The sequence below is a fragment of the Meriones unguiculatus genome, chromosome 18 (genome assembly GCF_030254825.1).
Source record: "Meriones unguiculatus strain TT.TT164.6M chromosome 18, Bangor_MerUng_6.1, whole genome shotgun sequence".
In the NCBI taxonomy this organism is placed as follows: domain Eukaryota; kingdom Metazoa; phylum Chordata; class Mammalia; order Rodentia; family Muridae; genus Meriones; species Meriones unguiculatus.
In genome coordinates, this window is record NC_083365.1 from 68,828,012 (window position 1) to 68,845,219 (window position 17,208).

Consider the following 17,208-nt stretch of genomic DNA (forward strand, 5'->3'; position numbering starts at 1 on the left):
CTCTCTTACTGGTCTATATTTATTATAAAATGAAAATTTAAGAACATTTTATTAAAATTGAGAATAAGTCATTTGAATGTGTAAACATCTCATCACAATCCTGTTAAAAACATCATTTCCTGGGTTCTTCCCAGGTATGGTACTGGTGTGAGGCTGAGGAATCACCATTTCCAGAGAGATGCCCAGTGTTTGATGTATGAGTGCTAGGAGAGCCCGTAACAGAAGACCGCTCAAGTACAGTCTATAGTCAGCTATTTCAGCTGACCTGAACTACCTCAAATATTGAGGATCTAAGTGCAGTCCCCCCACAAGCTTTCAGAGCAAGGAGCTTCTAAAGGCTAAAACATATTCTGTTGTATTGCTGCAGAGGAGGTCTTACACAAGCAAGCAGACAAGCTGGGACATCTTGACCTCAGGTTCACAGAAATGAGTTGGGTGATTTTTCATAGGATTCTCCATCAAGGAGGTCAAATTCCAGTTAAACCTAAAATGTCCTCAACAAGAATAGGAGACTGAGAAACCTCTGTATTGATGTGCCCTGCCACGGGAGCTAACATTTGGGAAAGTAGAGGGTATTCCAACCAAATTTTTGACAAAGTAGAGGGTACATATTGCCTTCTCAGGATGAGCCATGCTCTCTTATATTTCTGATTATTCTTATACTTGGCTGGAATCCCCTCCTTTGTTTCTGCTTCCTTCTCTTCTCTTCTCTTCTCTTCTCTTCTCTTCTCTTCTCTTCTCTTCTCTTCTCTTCTCTTCTCTTCTCTTCTCTTCTCTTCTCTTCTCTTCTCCTCTCCTCTCCTCTCCTCTCCTCTCCTCTCCTCTCCTCTCCTCTCCTCTCCTCTCCTCTCCTCTCCTCTCCTCTCCTCTCCTCTCCTCTCCTCTCCTCTCCCATCCTCTCCCCTCCTCTCCTCTCCCCTAGTCTCCTTCCTCTCTCTGTCTTTCTCTCTCTCTCCAGTATTTTATTTGGGCCTTTTCCCCCACCAAGATCAATTAAACCATTTCTTCTCCTCTATGGCTCCCAATATTCAGTAAGTTACTTTTACAAGGAATGAATGAGGATTACAAGAAAACAAGTAACAACAAATATTGACCAAAAATGCAGCAAAACAGAAATCTTCCTCACTGATGGCAGGAATGTAAGCCAGTGTAGTCACTTCAGAACAAGAATGAAGTTAGTCATACAGACAGAAACAGAATTACCATGTGATCCAGCCCCACTGCATTGTGGTATTTACCCCGAGGAGTCCAAGTTAACAGACGTAATTTTCATCTTTATTTTTATTTGTTGCCTTATTTGTAATAGCTAGAAAATGGAACAAACCTGCATGTTCATCTACAGATGAATGAACAAGAAAAAATTTGTGCATATTTATTCATGGTGTCATAAAGAAATTCAAATCATGATATTTGCAAGACAATAGAACTGGAAGATATTATATAAGCAGAAAAGTCAGTTTCAGTGGGAAAAGTGTTATGCAGTATGCGGAATTTTAAATTCCCTGTGATTATAGGTAGGTATGTGTGTGTAATTATTTATGTGTATGTTTGTGTATATACATCATGAAACAAGGAGGGATTGTATTAGGGGAGGGAGAGGTCTTCAGTGGGGAGAAAAGGCTCATGGAATACATATGATAAGAACCTAGTAGTGGAGGGAGCTATAGAGATGGTATAGGTGGTTCTCAACCTACGTATTGTGACCCCCTTGGGTTTGAATGACCCTTTCACAGGGCTTGCCTAAGACACAGTTATTTACATGATGATTCATAACAGTAGCAAATTTACAGATATGAAGTAGCAACAAAAAAAAAATTTATGTTTGGGAGTCACCACAATATGAGGATCTGTGTTAAAGAGTCATAGCATAAGGAAAGTTGATAGGCACTAGTTTAAAGGGAAAGAGTCCTTGCTGCTCTTGCAGAATACCCAAATTCAGTACCCAGCACCCATATCAGGCAGCCCACAACCTGCTGTAACTCTAGTTCCAGGGCATCTAATGCCCTCTTTCTGCCTCTGTAGAAACTGAACTCATATGAACACATACAGACACATAAAAACATATTAAAACAAATAAATAAAAGGAGATATCAACCAAATAACTGTTATTTTTATTTAAAATCATTCATTAGCTATGTACTTACTGGAATATTCAGATCTTTTGTTCTAGAATCCCCTTTCCTCAATTTTAATCACAAATAAGTGCTTTAACATGTATTTCTACCTCTTCATCACTGTGATTCATTGACGCATCTGCTTATTTTTTCTACCTCTTCCTCAGTCTAAAAAGTTAACAGTGAATACAACCATGGGCAACTTTCCGGTTTTCACCTGGCTCACCTGGCTGTAACATTGTTCTCTTCTCCAGATTCTCCAGAGAAACAATAGGGCAAGCTTCTTAGAAACACTCTATGAGATTGATTGGATCACACACAGTTTCATTGTTCTCCAAAATGACAGTCTTTAGAAACTGTCTTTGAAAAGGGTACCACACAGGCCTCAGTGCTTTTGCCTTAGGAAGAAATGACAGCCCCATGATTAGCTGAGAGAACCACTTTATCATTGCACATGGCCAACACACACCTGTGTTTCATGGGGGCAGTGTCAACCAAATCTACAGTCACAGCTTGCCTGCTCAATAAAAGTATCCACTGGCGGCTGATGAGAAGGCTTGGTGGGTAACAGTCTGAGTTCAGTCTCTAAACCCCGTGGTAGAGAACCTCCATCCACAAGTTGTCTCTGACTTCCACATGCATACCATGGCACATGAAGGCCCATCTGCTGTAGTGTATGTACACACACACACACACACACACACACACACACGCATTAATAAATGCTTTAAAGTTAAAAAAAAAAGTTTTGCTTAAAGGAGAGAATCTTACCTGCCTGTGCCCAGGTTCTGTGGAGAATTATTTCTAAGTTATCAAAAGCACTGAAATTTTCAAATGCACAAATTCCCCATAGAAAACAGTATAGTGTTTGCATATAACCTACAAATACCCTTCTATATAGTTTCCGTGACTCTATATCATATATTGGGCTGAATAAATACGCATGGCCTGTAATGGTTACCATAATGTTAGGTTTAGGGAACAGTGTCAGGAAGACATTCTCTGTTAAGTCAGTATGGAGATAACAATTAGGGCATGTACACAAACAAAACAGGAGTTTAATGATGCTCAGATAAGAATGCTGGGGGAGGCACATGCAGATGTGTGAGATGAGAGTCCACTGCAGGTTCTGTACCCACCTCTCTCTCCAACCCCTCTCTGCTCTGCTTCATCTCACTCTGCCTCATCCTATGTTTTCTCTTTATGTTTCTGTACCTGGCAATGGGACAGTCTCAGATGAGCATCACTGCTCTGAGAATACTTTCATCAGGCTCATATAACTCTGGTATTGAATGGCCAGACATTCAATACAAGAGAACCAATTATTTCATGCACTTTAAATATTTTTGCATATAAATTCCATTTCTTTTTTAAAATTTATGTGTATGGGGCTAGAAAGATGGATCAAATATTAAGAGCACTGATTGCTTTTGTAGAGGACCCAGATTTAGGTCCTGGCACCCAGATAGCAATTCACAATCATCTGGAACTATTTCTATAGGATCTGTTACAGTCTTCTCACACACATGTAGCATGTAGTGAATATAAACTCAGGCAAACAAGCACACATACACATAAAAATAAAAATGCAAGAACACTCTGTCTCTGTATGTGTGTGTGTATACTATGTATGTGCTAATTCTTATGGAGACCATAGGTTGTTCTTTCTCTCTACCCAGACTCTCTTCCTGAACACAGTACTCAATTATTAGTGAGTACTAATGTCTAGTGGCATTCAGGTACTCTCCTCTTTCTAATTTCAGTGCTAGAGTTACAGACATGGGCAACCATACTTGGCTTTTTTATTTGTGTGCTGGGATTGAACTTTGTGTATGTCTGTGCACAGTGTTCATGCAATGCCCGATGAGGAGAGAAGAGGGGGTCAGAGCCCTGAAATTGGCATTACAGACAGTTGTGAGCTGCCATGTGGGTGCTGGAATAAAGTCTGGATCCTCTGTACAAGCAGGTCATGCTCTGACCCCGGAGCCGAGTCCTCACCCCCACCCACCTTCCGGCTCCTCTGGCTTGCGAAGCCTCCTCTCTCATTTGCAGAAAGAGCTGCTTCACCATTACGTTCCTGCATCTTGACGCAGGACTTGTGAATTCCTCATACCATCTTCTTACCTCTAATTTTGGACCTCTGGTCCCTTAGTATGTTTTATGTCAAGTTCCTCTACATTATTCCAACAAATATTAGATCTATCTCTCTCAATATGGAAGCCAAACATTTACAGCCTATGAGCATTGAACACCTAATACCATCTGGGATGGCTAATCATGAGTATCAACTTGATGAGATTCAGGATCACTATGGAAACAAGTCTCTGGTTTGGTCCATGAGGGTTTACCTAGATTAATTGATTTGGTGGGAAGACCCTCTTGTTCTGTTGATTTTAGGAACTATTCTGCCCAATAGCAACTTAGTGGAGGAAAGGTTATATTTCTAGATTGCAGTACAACATTGAGCAGAGTCAGAACAGGAAGCTGAAGACAGGCTTGCTTGCTATTCCATTCAGCCTTACCTCTGACCATTGAACTTACAGCCAAGGAAGTATAACAGAAGCCACAGCTAATGCTGTTTAATGGCTTCTTTATTGACTCATGCTTTCTTTTACAGCTCAGGACCATCTGTCCTGGAATAGCCTACAGTGGGCCAGGACTTCCTGTATCGATTAAAAATAAAGACAAGCCCGACACAGTCATACCCACAAGGCAATCTGGTCTGAGAAATCCCTTAATTGAGTCTCCCTTCTTAGCTGAATTTAGGCTGTATTAAGTTTATAGTTAACATTAATGATGATACTGCTCTAAATGTGGGTAGCACCATTCTATGGACCAGGAACCTGGACTGAATGAAAACATTCATTTCCTGAGTAAAAACATTCATTTCCTCTGCTTCCTGGCTTTGGATATGATGTGACTGCTGCCTCATGATCTTGGCACTGTGCCTTCCCCACCTGGATGGACTGCATCCTCAAACTGTGAGCCCAAACAAACTTTCCTTTTTTGGTTGCTTTTGCCAAGTGTTTTATTGGAGCGATAAAATTAGTAACTAATACCCAGCCCACCAGAAGTGTGAGTCACTTCAACTCTGACCCATGAGTTGTTGTCTGGAGAAGCGTGCTGCTTTCTCAGGTAGTCAGAACGCTTATTAGTTGGAGTGGTATGATTAAAGGAACACTAAGAAAAAGAGACCAAGAATGATCTCAAGAACACAAGTCACTTTCACACTGAGATGGTGGGCCACACTTCTGGGCTTACAAGTATGTTAGCTGGAGATAACAAGTAAAATGCTTTTATGTCCAAATATCAGGCTTTTCTTGTTACACTGAAGTGCTGTCCTTCAACTAAAAGGTAGCTTTATTATATTCTAGATGAGGAAAAATCTATAATTTTAATATTGCCATGACAACCAGAGGCATCATCTCCCAAATTGGAAACTGTACTGCCTGTGACAGCAGCTTCCCAAGTCTGTCCCCAGCGTGAACCGACTAGGCCTTGTGGGGAAGACCACCCTGTCTGTGAAGACCTTGCCAACAAGCTTGCAGGCATTCAGGCGGGACTTTGTCTGCTGGGCCCCTTTGAAAGCAGCTCATAAACATGCAGCTGGTCTCCTAAGAAACAACCTCATGCTGCTTTACACTCGGGCTTTTTTTGTTTGTTGTCGGTCTTTTGAGATAGCTGTTCATGTAGCACAAGGTGGCCTTGCAACTGAGTATGATCTTACACTCTGACTCTCCCTCCTCCATCTCCCAAGCACTGGGGTTATAGGTATGTGCCATTAATCTTGGTTTAGGCAGTGCTGGGAATGAAACCCAGGGCTTCCTGCGTGCTAGGCAAACACTTACGTACTTCCTTTATACTTTTGTGAAGTCGGGCAGCCTGACCCCTCTGACCACCCTGGTTAAACGCTGGTGACACAGCTGTGAAGTCAGGATCTTCAGCGTGTACATTTGTGTTACTCTTGTAAGTTTAGAATCCCACCTGGTTCCTTTCAGATTTTTTTCCAACTGAAAAAAAAGGCCCAGTCTCTTTCTTAGACATCCTGATCAGCTTCAATGTATCATCAGAGCGTTTCACCCGGATGATGTATTGCCTAGCCTGACAGGAGCGCCGGGCCCCTTCAGTGATGTATTACTCGCCGACAAAGGCCAGCTGGCGCGAATTGCTTTTGTGATCCTCACCAAGTGTTTACCTCATTATTTAAAACGATGGATTGCTTTGAAAACAGTAATAACTAGCGAAGAAACGAACAGTGTGTTATTATCTAAGCAAGGCAGCCCCCACCCCCTCAACTTTATCTAGCCAGGCCCATTAGAAAATAGCCTTTTAATGAATCAGATAAATGTGATTTCATTTTGCCAGGGTAACAACCCCTTCTTAGACAGATAGAACAAACATTTAAAAAGAGATATGATACAGAAATCCAATTCTTATTATCCCAAAACTCCAGTATTTGAGTGTAAAAAGGTATTAGATTGTGCCCCCCAAAATAGACATAAATCACAGCATGAAAGACAGTTAAATTGAAAGTTAAATCCCAGAATAAAGAAAGATGTAAAATATTTGAATTGTTTAAAATTAAGAATTATTCATTTTTCTTTTTCATAATAAAACTATAATAGTGATTTATGGGTAGTTTTGGCTTTATAAATTAAATTTGAAAAATTATTCACACATCATTGTAGTTAGGAATTATAAAGATATTGATGGCTATGATCAAGTATAAATTTGATGTAGAATTGAGAAGAGTTTATATGAAACTAAGCCAGAAGAATTATATTTTCTCTTCTGTAATTAATTCTGAGTGTATTTTAAAAATTACATTTTTTTTGTGTGTGTTTGAGAGTGAGACAGACAGACAGAGAGACAGAGAGGGACTCTATGCATGTATAGGAAGGGCAGCTTGATTGTGTTAAGCTTACTTCTTCCACTGTGTGGGCCCTGGCTATCGAACGCATGATGAGGCCTGGCAGTAAGCACTTTTACCAACTGAGTCATATCCCTGACCCAACTCTGGTTGTATTAAAAGCAGAAATGATTTAGGGTATAAATTATACAGTGAACCATTGAAGAAAAAGTCACGAACATAGAAAATACATTGTATTTCAAGAAGCTTCATGGGAAAGAAAAAGAAATGGACAAACAAGGATGGTATAAAAGTTACATCATGATTTTAAAATTCATTGGCTCATGTATCATTGCCCAAGCATAGTTTCAAGGAAGGCAGACATTTGTTAAATAACAGCAATCAATGTCAAGATAGGTATTAAATTCCTGGAGATCCAGCTCACCAGAAGGATGAATAAAATTGCATTTATCAATGTTATTTCAGTTTAAGAAGATAGTAGATGCCATTCTAAATATGATTTTTGGGTGCCTGATCATGAATAATCTCACATTTTCCATAGGATAAACGGCATGGCAGGCAGCAGTGAGCAGCAAGGGTGGTATGCTGACTATTCAAGGTGTTTGTATTCTCCCTTCATGGTAATTATTTCTTCCTTGTCCTAATTTTATTGTTTATTAAGGGGCAACAGCATTCCAATGAGCTCTCAAAGGTCAGCCAAGGAGTCTGTAACCTTGTTGAGATTCTGATCCATGACGCTGTGACTACACTTGCTTTTTTTTTTTTTTTTTTTTTTTTTTCAAATCAGAAGATTGTGGAAAGGTGTGAATGCATCTAACTTCAGTAATGGTCAAACTGAAGCTGGCATACAGAGATGAAACTTTCAAGAAATATGGATACATGGGTAAAACATTGATGAGCCTTCTGTATGTTTAGCTACAATGTTATTCTTTTTTGTTTAATCCCTTTGTGAATCCATAGTAGCATATCTTTGCTTCTATACTCTTGATGAAAGCTCACAGATGGGTGATAGAGCTTTTGAGAATTTGGAGAGAGATATTGAAACTCAGGCTAAGAAAAGGGAACCCTCCTCCATTGCTGATGGGATTGTAAACTGGTACAACCACTTTGGAAATCAATCTGGCGCTTTCTCAGACAATTAGGAATAGCGCTTCCTCAAGATCCAGCAATACCACTCCTAGGCATATATCCAAAATATGCTCAAGTACACAACAAGGACATTTGCTCAACCATGTTTGTAGCAGCTTTAGTCATAATAACCAGAATCTGGAAACAGCCCAGATGACCCTCAACGGTGGAATGGATACAGAAATTGTGGTACAATTACACAATGGACTACTATTCAGCAATTAAAAACAAGGAAATCATGAAATTTGCAGGCAAATGGTGGGAACTATAAAAGATTATACTGAGTGAGGTATCCCAGAAGCAGAAAGACACACATGGTATATACTCACTTAAAAGTGGATATTAGACATATAATATAGAATAAACATACTAAAATCTGTACACTTAAAGAAGCTAAGCATGAAGGAGGACCCTGAGTAAGATGATCAATCCTCTCTCAGAAAGGCAAATGGGATGGACATCGGAAGAGGGAGTAAACAGGGAACAAGACAGGAGCCTACCACAGAGGGACTCTGAAAGACTACCCAGCAGGCTATCAAAGCAGATGCTGAGACTCATAGTCAAACTCTTGGCAGAGTGCAGGGAATCTTAGGAGAGAAGGGGGAGATAGAAAGACCTGGAGAGGACAGGACAAGAAAAACAACAGAAGCAAGAAATCTGGGCACAGGGGTCTTTTCTGAGACTGATACTCCAACCAAGGACCATGCATGGAGATAACATAGAATCCCTGCACAGATGTAGCCCAGGGCAGCTCAGTCTCCAAGTGGGTTCCCTAGTAATGGAAACAGAGACTGCCTCTGACATGAACTTAGTGGCTGGCTCTTTGATCACCTCCCCCTGAAGGGGGAGCAGCCTTACCAGACCATAGAGAAAGACAATGCAGCCAGTCCTGATAGGCTAGGTTCAGAGGGAAGGGGAGGAGGACCTCCCCTATCAGTGGACTTGGAGAGGGACTTCAATTGTTTCATTGGTTCTGGAAAGCAAAAGAGAAGACTTTGGATTGCTTGACTGTCTGCACAAGCTTAGGAAACTTAGTCACCACCTAGGCTCTTTTGAAATCACAGTTCTTAGACTGCGGGGGCCATTTTGTCACAGGGCTGAGATGAAATATTAGCTTCCTTATTTATTTGATCTCTCAGACCCTGAAGCAGCACAGGTAAGGATGTGGAAGGGGCCGATCTAGTTGGATATCTGAATCTGTGCACTTTTACTATGTGACTTGTCAACATGCCTCACATAGTAAAGGTTATGATTTTTTTATTTAGCACCCAAGTACAATATGCTGATGACATGTGATGTTTGCTAAGGTTTACAAGGATCTGCAGAGCAGAGAGCTCATTGTAACAGTTCTTTTGTAGCATCATGTTGCCAACAAGTATAGACTGATTTGTGAGAGAATGGCTTAAACAAATCAGTTAAACATGCATGAACATGCAGATACATCATTCTATCATCTATGTATACACACAGGTTTCTGCAGGTGGTGATTTGGATCATCTTTGTTTTAATTACAAATGTAAAATATGAGGCATGTTTAAAAGAAAAACGAAATCCCAAAAGCTAGAACACTGTTTTGAAATAACTATAAATCAGTCAGGTGTGGTGGCATACACCTTTAATCAAAGAGGCAGAGGCAGGCAGATTGATGAGTTCGAGGACAGCCTGGTCTACAAAGTGAGTATAGGGCAATGAAGGCTACACAATGAAAGCCTGTCTAACAACAACAACAAAACAAACAAAAACAAGAAACCAAACCAAGCCAAAAAAAGACCCCTATAAATCACTGTTTCATAGAATATATGAAAGATACAGGGTATGGGATAGAATTCATAGAATGTTTATTTTCTCTTTTACTCTCCAATCCTTTCTTTAGAAATCAACATATCTATTAATATATTTCCTATATGTGCTTCTAATATTTGGGAAGAACAAGAAACCATTCACTGAGAACAGAAACCGATATATTTGGTAATGTACAAATATAGTTGTTCATCTGTCAAAAAAATCAAGTACAATAAATTGCCTCTTTGGAAAGAAAAATAATGAATGGCTACATGTGTGAGATTCTGTGAGGTTCTGTGGATGCAGTGATAACTAAAGCATGCCCTGTTCTTGAGAAGGTCATGCTGAGGTGAGAATCCCATACATAAACTGTTGCAGGTTGTGTCATAACTGAAAATACCTCTTACAACAAGGAGAAAACAAAGGGAAAGCACAAGAGTAAGATAGGTGAGCATCAGAGAGTCCTCAGAGGTCAAGAGTCAGGCGTTTAAACTCGACCCTACAGACCACAGTGAGCTAGTTAAAAGTTCTGAAGCAAGAGAAGGAGGGTCATAGTGTCCTTTTGAGAAAGGTCAGTCAGCAGGACATTTGCCAACAATGTTGCTGTGGAATAGCATTTATAATGGCTAAGATACCTAGTGTGAACTGATTAAAATCCTGCTGAAGAGAAGAGATGGGAAGAGAGCAAAAGAGAAAGAAAAGGAAAGACAGAGAAAAGAGAGGTGATCAGGAGATGGGAGAAGAAAGGAGAAAGCAAGGGAGGTGAGGTTGTTTGAAATAAAACGCCCCCAAAGGCTCACAGGGAGTGGCACAACTAGTAGGTGTGGCCTTGCTGGAGTAGGTGTTGCTTTACTGGAGGAAGAGTGACACTTTCTCTTTACTGCGGTCTGCAGATTCAGACATAGAACTCTCAGCTACCCCTCCAGCACCATGTCTGCCTGCGTACTGCCATGCTTCCCACTATGAAGATAATGGCTAAGCCTCTGAACCACAAGCCAGCTCTGGTTAAATGTTTTTCTTTATAAGAGTTGTCTTGGTCATAGTGTCTCTTCACAGCGATAGAACCCTATGACAGGAGAGAAGGAGGAGAGAGGAGTGAGTAGAAGCAAAAGGACTGTATAAACTTTGGAGGCAGGCCATGGATTCACAGCCTTCAGATTTGGGATGTAGTAAAAGCAGAAATAATTGGACACACAAGGTAAAGTTCATGATCATTAATGAGATACGATGAAAATAATGGGATTGTTTTGGTGCTATTAGCTAAGAAAGAATTCAGAGAAATATCTGGAAAGGTTAGAAAAGAGAAGTTCCTGTATATTGAGGAACTGTGAATGTGACAAACAAGATTCCTTGAAGACAAAGGATGAAAGGACCCAAGGTCAATGTGTTGGAGCTTTTCCTGTTGCTGTGATAAAGCATTATGAAACTCCTATGAGAAGTAGGAGTTTATTTGGCTTACATACCCTGACTCATAGTCTATTGAGGAAAACCAAGGCAGTAAGTCAAGGCTGGATCTCAAGCAGAGACCATGGAGCAGCTGTTCTCAACTTTCCTAATGCTTTGACCCTTAAAACAATTGCTCATGCTGTTTCGTTGCTACTTCTTTTCTTTTTTTTTTCCATTTTCTTTTTTTTTTTTTCAATGCAGTTTATTCAGGAACCTTGAACAATCCTCTGACCCTGGGGAAAGCCAGCCCACAGCTTAAATAGCCTCTGGGTAGCCAACCCAGGCGTGCCACGTGGGCAATGCAGATAGGTCCACATACAGGGAAGCAAGCCAGATCCTCAGCCTTAGCCAAATGTGGAATTGATCGTGACAGAGAGCACTCACAATCGGGAAGGTGGAAGGCGGAAACCAGTTCCATCTTTAAGGCATAGCATTCCGCAGCTCTCTACAGTTCCCCCTTTTTGTTTTAGACGCATCAGGCAAGAGTAGAGGTCTGATCTCTGATATTAGAAATAAATTGGGACTTTGTATCGATGTTCATTTAGGTGTCATCCACCCAAAGAGCATGAGACCCGTCCGATACCTTTTTCTCAGAGGCGGGACCTGGGGCATCAACCCGCATGCAACCAGACATGCTCTTCTCTGGGTCCAAAGCGGCTGACCCTGAGTGCAGTGCTTAGCCTCGCATCCTGAGCGTAACATTTTAGCTTTTTATGGTGATCAAAAACTCAAGTGACAACACATGCTGGAGAGGTTGTGGAGAAAGGGGAACCCTTCTCCACTGCTGGTGGGAATGTAAACTTGTACAACCACTCTGGAAATCAATCTGGCGCTTTCTCAGACAACTAGGAATAGCGCTTCCTCAAGATCCAGCCATACCACTACTGGACATATATCCAAAAGAGGCTCAAGTACACAAAAAGGACATTTGTTCAACCATGTTTGTAGCAGCTTTATTTGTAATAGCCAGAATCTGGAAACAACCTAGATGCCCCTCAACTGAAGAATGGATGCAGAAATTGTGGTACATCTACACAATGGAATATTACTCGTTGCTGCTTCTTAAGTGCAATTTTACTAATGTTGTGAATCATAATGTAAAGGTTTATGCTTTCCTGATGCTCTTAGATGACCCCTGTGAAAGGATTATTTGGCCCCCAACAGGGCTTCAACCCACAGGTTGAGAATGGCAGCCATGAAGGAATGCTGCCTACTTATGGACTCCCTATGGCTTGTCAGCCTGCTACCTTATTCAACCCAGGACTGCCAGCCCAGATGTGACAAAACCCTCAGTGAGATGGGCCCTGCCCTTTTATTCTTTCACCTAACAAAAAGACCCACAGGTTTGCCTATAGGCAATATAATAGCAGTGTTTTCTTAAGCAAGAAATGTCCAGATTTATGTCAAGTAGACAAAAACAACCAAAAGATTGACATGTGTCTGAAGCTCATAGTCACTCCTTTTGAAAGATTTTGTTTACATGTCTTCTTTTAGGAAACACTCATGGAAGAGAATGAAAGGAAGGAAAGAACAAATGGGACACTTTAGAAGAGCAAGGTAAGAAAGAAGCAGGCAGTACAGGCAGAGGAATGCTTTATTGAAAATAAGAAAGCTTACAACTTCAGAAAAAGTAAACCATTTTCCTTTGCTATGTGTGGATATGCACATGTAAGAGTGTATGTGTATATGCATGTGTGTGTATTTCCATGTGTGTGTTTATGTATGTGTATCTGCATATATATGCATCTCTGGGTGTATGTCTGTGTCTCTGTGAGTATGTGCATATATATGTGTCAGTGTGTATGTGTGTATGAATTTCTCTGTATGTACAAGGCCATATATGTGTATGTGTGTGAGTGCTGAAACTAGAAGCTGATGCCAGCAGTCTTCCTCTACTGTTCTCGACCTTCATTCTTTGAAGCAGGATCTCTCACTGAACATGGAGCTCACTGATTCAGTTAGGCTGGCAGATTGGGGTGTCCCAGGTGTTCATCTGTTTCTGCCTCCCCAATACTAATCATGAAACACTCATCTTTTTTTGCATGCTGAAGACCCACCTTAGATCCTCATGGTTGTGTGGCTGAGACTTTCAATGACTGAGCTGTCTCCCTGTAACCAATCCCCCTTTTTATTTTTATTTTTTTCTGAAATGAAATTCAGCAGCTTTAAGGTTCAGAACCATCTTAGCGTAGCTGTAATTGCTCTAGGTAATGAAATATCACCCACTATTCTTAAAATACAATGACTTTTCTGGTTACCAGCTTTTTTAAGTGTCCCCTCAACAGAGTCCTGTAAAAGGAACTGCTTTTCTGAACAACTTGCTTTAAAAGCATTCTTCTGAGGCGCAAAATCTTCTCAGAGCAACTTATAAAGCATATGTTTAGGTTGTGAGAGAGCCTTACTATGTTTCATGACATCAAAGACTTGTGCAAAAGTGTGAGGCACTCAACAGACTCACTCCTAAGAACTAATACCAGGCATTTGGAGGAGGGGTCATGATCAAGACTTTCAAGACCTTGGGGGAATTCTGGAGGACATTATGATGCCAACTTCAATAACACTTTGCCTTGCCAGGATCAATACAGGAAGAGGAATCTTCAGCAAGGATCCGGGTTGAATTTAATGCTGCCCTCTGAGAACTTTCCCTTTTAGCTCACAGAGGAGGTTTCACCAAGTTCATTTTCAAATCAAACCCCTTCCTCATAGGTTCTTTTTTTATCTTTTTCTTTTTAGCACACAAGAGTATGCAATTCAAACAGAACTTCTTTCAGCAAAAGACCACTTGGATGACTTTCTCCATTTTGAAAGCAATCAGAGGGAATTCTCATTAGATTGCAAAATATTTAATTATTTGGCCTTAGATCTGCAGGATAAGCTTCTTATGGACACCAGGAAAGGGTCAAACTTCCTGATGACTTTCCATTCTGTAATAGAATGCTCCTTTTGGTTTTGTTGTTGTTTGGCAATAAAAATTTTCCCCATTCTAATCTCTGTCTTCTGTCACTGAATAAACATTTCTCTGAAGTACACATTATGAGGAAACAGACTTTGTTACCATTCAAGCTAAAATACACCAAAGCCACATGCTAATGTTTTAAATACCCACTGTTTGAATTGTTTTATGACTAACTCTTCTGGTACTGAAGACTACAATATATTATGTTCAAGGAAATTCTGATGTGGCTAAATATGGAGCACTTTATGCAATCTGGCTAAATATAAATCAATTAATTAGAAAAGAACTTGGAAACTTTAGATTTGCACATAGTAAGTCCTACTTAATTTGGAGTCAAATTCTCACTGTATAAAACTTGATAAAAGCAAGTTCATTAAAGATGGCATCATTAATGATAAGATATCATGCTTCAAGTCACTCAGGAGCCAAGAGAGAAGTCTTATCGTGTGACTTGTATTACTATGGAAATTAAAGAAGTCATTGTGCTAAGTGAGTAGTGCCAAACTCAGAAAGGCAGATATTGACTATATTCTCTGATTTGTGGTTCTTAGGTAGGTGCATAAACTCCTCATGACATGAAAGTAGAAGTGAGCCTGTCTAGGGAAGCAGAGGTGACTGATGGGATACAGAGAAAGGAAAGGGGAGAGGATAGGGTTAAGGGCATGTATGGGGAATGCTCCATGTAGAATGCAGACTGTGTCAACATGTCCTATATAATGCTCTGCTGATGCAGGTTCTCACAGTTTAAGTGGTTTATTTTAAAGAAAAGCTCCTCATTATCCACAAAATAAGTAACTTGGAAAGCGTAGAAAATGCCTGAAACTGAGCAGATGCTCAAGGTCCCTCACTCTTCAAGGTTTAAATAGTAGTAAGAATGACCAAGGAAACTCAGATCAGCCATACTGCTTGGACGAGGGAGAATAGCATAAATCATACTGAACTGGATTGTCTTGAGCTTTCTTAGAGTATTTTAACATTGTCTGTGCTAGTTTATGCTTAATCCCTTGTGTAAACAGACTTGGGCTGATATTGCCTTCACTGATACTGAGGCTCTCATGCCTGATGATGAAAATTGGCTTTTTGGTAAGAGCAACTCTTTCTAATATATATGTTCTTTTTATATGATACAAAATATGCATATAACTGTATTGAAATTTACATTCTTTTAAAAAATCAAGTAGAGTTTTGTATCTAAAATGCATAAATTTCATTAATCTTCTATTCAATAAAATATTTCATAATAACATAAAAAAAAGAGAATAGCTAAGTTGTCTGAACAACAGCTACCTGCTCAGCTAACTGCAAACGCTGTGAAATGCTGGAGGGTTCCCACTTTCATGAGCAATGGGAACCCATGTTGGGCTGCTCTGTTGGTAATTCAGCTGCCTTTGAGCCATTCCAGCTCCTGTAAGCAATTCCGCATTCATTGTTACACAGTAGGTAACCCCAACAAACATATCAGTTCATCAAGTTGAATTTTAGTGGTATCCTTACTTTGGTCTTTCTTTACTTTCCTCTATGAGGTAATTGTTGTACCACCTCAGAAAAAGTGCAACACAACACATACATACATGGGATACACACAGATATATGTATGTATGTACAAAGATATTATATTTCACACCTAACATGAATGAATAAATGAAGTTAAGCTTCCAGAGCAGGTCAGGAAGTTTTTTCATTAATTAATTCATATATTTACTTTACATCCCAGTAAGAACTTCCCCTTTCTCCTCTCCTCCTCATAGTCCCTCTCTCACCCACTTACCTCTCCCCTTCTGCTCCCTCCCTTTCTTCTCAGAAAAGGGGAGACCTCCCATGGGTACCAACCCACCTTGGTGTGTCAAGAAGGACTGGGCAGATCTTCTTCTATTATGACTAGACACAGAAATCCAGTTAGTGGAAAGGGATCAACAGGCAGGCAACAGAGTCAAAGACAGCCCTTCTTCTGCTCCTAGAGGTCTCACATCTGTTACATCCATGTTGGGGAATTAGATCTGTCCCATAGATACTCTCCATGGTTAGTGGTTCAGTCTCTGTGAGCCACTATGAGTCCAGGTTAGTTGATTTTATAGGTTTTCTTGTGGTGTCCTTTACCTCTCTGGCTCTTTCAAACCTTTCTCCTCTTGCATAACATTCCCTAAGCTCCACCTAATGTTTGGGTGTGTATTTCTGCATCTATTTTCATCAGCTGCTGGGTGAAGCCACTCAGATGACTGTTAAACTAGCCTCCTGTCTGCAAGTATAGCAGAATATTATTAATAGTGTCAGTGATAAGCTCTCTCTCTCATGGAATGCCACTCAAATTAGGCCAGTCAGGTGATTTAACAGGAGAGAGATGGGAGAGGATTGATAGCAGAAACCTCCAGCTTGTTTCAGTTTAATGCAAATGGAATTCTATGCAACATATCAGGGTGTCTGATGAGATCAGAACTAAATGAGGCTGCAAAGTACCGAGTTCACAACTAGAATGCTCTCTGGAAGAATATCTGGTTTATGTCTAAGAAATCAAACTGTCCACACATGCTACCTGAGTTCACATTTACATAGACAACCTGAGCAGGTTTACTACAATCCTCTAAGCTTCTGTCTGCATTTTTAAAATTAGAATGAAAATGATTGTTACAATACTGAGTAGTTATGATAAATGTGTTAATGCCAAATAATTAATACCTAATATATTAGCTGTTGTTGCAGTAATTATTGCTGTTGAAATAGGCTGTAAACTGAGTGAAGTCCAAGTATAAGGCAGAGTTGAAAAAAAAGACTATGAAGGGTAAATAATTCTGTTTATTTCTACAAGTTCAGATGTTGATTTCTCTAAAGGATGACGAGAGTCAGAGCTGGGGCGATGGATCAGTGATTGAGAGTGTTTGCTGCACAAACATGAGGACCTCAGTTTCAATCCCAAC